The following is a 6000-nucleotide window of genomic DNA, read 5'->3' as shown; positions in this document are numbered from 1 at the left end:
AGAAAATAATAGAAGCAAATGGCATATGAATAGTGCAAAAATTGCAATAATGGGAGAGAGAGTGTGGGTAATAAGAGACAATATAAGTATATATCAATGCATAAGGAATATAAGTGTCATAAAAGATTAGCATAGACATCCAAATAATATCACCCAATAGTGTAAAATAGGTCATTATGCACCAAAATAATACAAGAAAAGATGCAACAGTTGAATAAGAACATTTAACACCAACGGAAAATAATAAACTTAGAAAAAAAATAAAAACATGAATAAGATTAAAATGTAAGGAAGAGAAGTATGCAAAAGCAGTAAGTAAAAGAAATGGGAGAGAATAAGGATGAGAAGAAAGTGAGAAAAAAATTAGGATTGAGAGAGAATTAGGATTTGGGAGGTGGGAAAGAATGAAAACTAGCGGCGCTGGGATTTAGTGGTGCGGCGCAACCAACGCGCACGGGTGGGTTGCGCGAAAGGAGAGGGATGCGGAGGCGTCCAGTACGCGTACGCGTGATCGAAGCGGTGCCTCTAATGCGAATCCAACACTTGGCTAGCACAACTTTCGACCAAAACACTCAATTACGCGGATTTCCAGGGGCACGCGTGCGCGCCATGCATGCTTCTGCGTGGGTCACCAAAACTGCGAACGCGTCAGGTACGCGTACGCGTGGGTGAGCTTGTGCGTTGGGCATGCTTCTTGCACAGCTCCCGCAGAACCCTCTGTAACTTGGGCATAAATTCGATTCCCCCAAGGACGCATGCGCGTCATAGATGCGTAAGCGTCAAAGGCCCTCTCTTCTTCTTTTTTTTTTTGCAGAATGCAGATGATGCATAACTTATGAATTAACACTTATAGAAATAAAATAAAATAAAACTAAGAAGAAAAAGGGATGATTATACCATGGTGGGTTGTCTCCCACCTAGCACTTTTAGTTAAAGTCCTTAAGTTGGACATTTAGTGAGCTCCTTGTCAGGGCGGCTTATGCTTGAACTCTTCTAGGAATCCCCACCAATGCTTGCAATTCCAATAGCCTCCGGGATCCCAAACTAGGCACCATTTTGATGAACGGATTTTTGACGGTTTAGAATTCACAAATAAATTCTCGTTGCAAGTATAGTTTCCAAACCAACTAAAATCCTTTCATACAAAAAATTGTTTGTCACAGGTATTAAACCCCTTAAAAATAATAACCGAAGTATTCAAACATCGGGTCGTCTCTCAAGGAATTGCAAGGAAGTGTATTACTATTGGTTATGGGTTTTTCTGAGAAATTTTGGAGTTGAAGAATGGAAAAATAAATGATTATAAATTAAAGCAATGAAAATTAACAAGAGATTTTATGTAATTAAAATAAAGAGCCTTGACTAGGAGAAGATTAATCAGAAGTTTTATCCTTGTTGGATTTCCCAAGATTAATGGTAATAGATTGTTGTTTCTAGTTAGTTAACCCTTAACGAATAAAAGAAAGTCAAGTAGTTGAGCTAACTCTTATTCACGAGTCCTAATCCTCTCCCTTGGGAAGGATTAGCGTTGACTAGAGAGTCAGCCAACAACTTCCAATTACAATTTAACTCTTGAGTCTTCCAACTCAAGTGTCTCCTATTAATCAACTCCAAAATCAAGTTGAGAGCCTACTCCATTGACATGGATGCCAATTTCACATGCATATTCAAGGGGTGGAAAGAAGACATAATAATCAAATTAATTGGAAGCAAGCAAACATATAATGAAATTAAATGGAAAATTAAGGTTATTAGTGACAAACAAAATTAAAATTTGATTGAAGGTTATTAGTTGGTTTGGAGCTATACTTACAACGAAGTGATTTCTTTTACCGAGAAGAAATTATAAGCTGACGATAATCCTTACATCAGGGATTGTTTTAATAAGAAAATATTTTGGGTTTTGAATACCTGACAAGTTTAGTAGGTTAATACAAAATGATGAATATTTGTGATGTAAATAATTTTTTGTTGAGATTGTCATTGTTGTATTTGTTGTTGAATTTGTTGATTTCTGAATTTCTGGTAAAATGGAAAGAATACGTTGATTTTAGTTTCTTTGATTTAAATTGATAATGATTGGTCTTAAATGATGGATTTGGAAATGTTGACTTGAAATATTAGTTTTGTTGAGTTGTAGCAAACTCCGGTTTTAGGGGAGATGTTGTTGAAATTTTTCTAAGAATTTGAAGAAGTTTTGGTTATGATTTCAAAAATGAGTTTGGTTTGAATTAATTATCAAAAGAGACAAGTCTTGAATAATGAATATTTTTAAGGATATTAAAGAGAACCAGATTTTTATTATTTGGTTGATTATTTTAACTTTATTGATTTTTAATAACAACGAAAAGATGTTTGATTAACTAGTTAAAGATTTTAAAAATTAAATTCTCTATAAATTCAAGGATTTGGGATAGAAGAGTGAGTTTGAAGTTGTGAATGAAATATAAGAGTTGAGAGAAAGAGAGTTATTTTAAGGAGTGTGATGAAAATTGTGTGGTGTTTGATTTGGAGATAAGTTTTAAAGGATTATACTTGAAATCGAGATGTGATTAGTGACAATTGGATTTGCTTGAAGTTTGATGATGTTTTCAGGTTTCGGAGTGAGGATAATGATTAAGTATGATCGAGGTATGGTGATGGCTAACGATGATTATGAATGAAAATATAGTGAAATGTGTGAATTGAGTAGGCTTGATTTTGGTTGATTGTGAATGAGTGGATTGAAGTAGTTTAAGGTTGTTTTGTTGAGTTAAAAATTGTTTTGACTTATGAATTTTTGAAAATTTGATAAACTAGAATGAGACCCGCGCGATGCGCGGGACTGTAAATTAATGATAGTATATAATAAATATTAAAAATTGTTATGTTTTGTAGAATTAAATTAAATATGTGTAAACTAAAGTTAAATTTGAAAGGTATTTTATTTAAAATAACTTGTAGTACAAAAGATTTGGATGTTGGAATTGTACAAAGTGACATCTTTATTTGGTGATTTAATTTTTGTATTTACTTTTGTTGATGGACTTAGTCTTCTTATGTAGTGCTCGTCCTCCTTTTTCTTTATTGGTTGTTGTTAGAGTTGTTGCTTTCTTCTTTCTGTCGTATGTTCTTGTGAAGACATGTTCTTTATGAATTGTTGAGTCGTATGCACTTTCTATTGTGAGACTCCTCTTAGTTTGTGATTGTTAATGTTTTTCATAGACGAACCATGCAAACTTTGATAAACCAATTGTATGTTTGTTTGGTAATATTGTTCAAAGAATATTGTTTCATTGAGTAAGTCTGAGATGTTGTGTAGTTCAAAAATAAGTTTATTGTGCTAAATTTGATGTTATTTGAAAAAATAGTGATAAGAGACTTATATAAGTAGGTCTAATATTATGAAATTTAAATATTTGTAACGTAAAATTTATTATAGTTAATAATATTATTAATAGATTTGTAATACGGATGTTTATTACATTTAATGAATTATTTATAGAAATTAATTATTGGGGCCTTGGGGGTTATAAACTTATTATATTGTTTATAACGGTAAGATATAATAAATATGGGGATATGCATTCAATGTTTTTTGTAGGTTAATTTCTAATTATCAGTGTTTTTTATTTTTTTTTTTATATTTTATTTTTTTGCTGATTTAGAAATAATATGTGATTTGTCAAAAATTGAGTGGTTGATTCTGAAATTTTGCCAAGTAAGCAATATTGCTGACATGACATTAGTAGGAGAAGAAACATGTCTTAAAAGTAATGTGTGTAAACTTATGTATCTACTTTTATATATTAAGAATTAATGATAGTATATAATAAATATTAAAAATTGTTATGTTTTGTAGAATTAAATTAAATATGTGTAAACTAAAGTTAAATTTGAAATGTGTTTTATTTAAAATAACTTGTAGTACAAAAGATTTGGATGTTGGAATTGTACAAAGTGACATCTTTATTTGGTGATTTAATTTTTGCATTTACTTTTGTTGATGGACTTAGTCTTCTTATGTAGTGCTCGTCCTCCTTTTTCTTTATTGGTTGTTGTTAGAGTTGTTGCTTTCTTCTTTCTGTCGTATGTTCTTGTGAAGACATGTTCTTTATGAATTGTTGAGTCGTATGCACTTTCTATTGTGAGACTCCTCTTCGTTTGTGATTGTTAATGTTTTTCATAGACGAACTATGCAAACTTTGATAAACCAATTGTCTGTTTGTTTGGTAATATTGTTCAAAGAATAATGCTTTATTGAGTAAGTCTGAAATGTTGTGTAGTTCGAAAATAAATTTATTGTGCTAAATTTGATGTTATTTGAAGAAATAGTGATAAGAAACTTATATAAGTAGGTCTAATATTATGAAATTTGAATATTTGAAATGTAAAATTTATTATGGTTAATAATATTATTAATAGATTTGTAATACGGATGTTTATTACATTTAATGAATTATTTATAAAAATTAATTATTGGGGCCTTGGGGGTTATAAACTTATTGTATTGTTTATAACGGTAAGATATAATAAATATGGGGATATGCATTCAATATTTTTGTAGGTTAATTTCTAATTATCGGTGTTTTTTATTTTTTTTTTGTATATTTTATTTTTTTTGCTGATTTAGAAATAATAGGTGATTTGTCAAAAATTGAGTGGTTGATTCTAAAATTTTGCCAAGTAAGCAATGTTGCTGACATGGCATTAGTAGGAGAAGAAACATGTCTTAAAAGTAATGTGGGTAAACTTATGTATCTACTTTTATATATTAGAAATAGATTCTATTTTGGTTAACAACTGATTTTCGGCCAACTTCGGTAGGCCGTATCTTGTTCTTCGGAGTTGGAAATTTTACAAAACTAAATTTTTATGAAAATTTATTTATCAATCTTTCCAATGACTGAGAAATGAATTTTGTGAAAAAAGTTATGAAAGTTTGAAATGTGGACCGAAAAACTTGTTTTTTACAACATAACAGCTTTTTCCCATTTTGATATGCCATGTGTACACAAACATTGGGTTGCGTATGCGACTTTATCACGTTTACGCTCATGCGTACGCCACGTAAGTCTTGCGTACGCGAGCGAGCTCCACTGGCCAAACCTTCTGCGTATGCGAACATGTGTATGCATACGCGACCCCCCTGTTTTTCTGTTGACAACCTGCAAGGACGATGTTCTCACCCCCGTACAGATTTTCTTTTTCAGTGATATGTTCAGGAAGATTTGGCGCGAAGCCACGATTAAACTACAAGCTTATTGTTATGATTGTACTTTATGAATTTGGTTTAGTTATTAGATTTTCCCCTCGATAATTATTGTTTTGGTTTTTAGAGGGGTATGACTCGTATTTGAAAAGTTTTGACTAAGTCTATGTATTTAATATTATGTGGATATAATTGTGTGATTAAATGATTCAAAGTAAAGACTTTTTGTTTTCACAATTAGAAATTCGGTTTTTATTCGCGAATTCTCAATATTAAATATAGTATGAAATTAAAGGAGTAGAGGTAGGTAACACTTAAACTTTTAGCGCGATCATGAGGTATTAGAAATTTGGGTGTTACACTTCGAAACAGTATGATATAACTTTAGGATATAGAATTGCATACCAATTTTTTTATGTGCCTTCTGAGCTACATATCCAAACACAACTTAACACCTTGAACTATGGAGCAGCATTTGAAAAATTCAAGCGCCACACAAAGTTTAAATCTTCATATAAAAAGTCCTCCATGAATGTCTCCCAGTGATAAAATTACTCTACCATCGCTTCTCAAACACCAATCCAACCTATCCCAGATGCTACTCTAATGTTGAAACTATTATCCATTGTATTTTCACATACTCATATTCAAATAAAATTTGGGAGAGTAGTCATTAAATCAGAATCCAATAGTTAATCCATTCAATAATTTCATGCAAGGATGAGAATCAATTATTTCCTACATGAAGCAGTAACGGAGGGAAGAGAGGGATCAATAGTTGTAACACCATACCACACAGACCTTTACAG

The sequence above is a fragment of the Arachis hypogaea genome, chromosome 1, assembly GCF_003086295.3.
Source record: "Arachis hypogaea cultivar Tifrunner chromosome 1, arahy.Tifrunner.gnm2.J5K5, whole genome shotgun sequence".
NCBI classification, from domain to species: domain Eukaryota; kingdom Viridiplantae; phylum Streptophyta; class Magnoliopsida; order Fabales; family Fabaceae; genus Arachis; species Arachis hypogaea.
The sequence above is the reverse complement of the archived record's forward strand: the minus strand, read 5'-3'. Positions refer to the sequence as shown.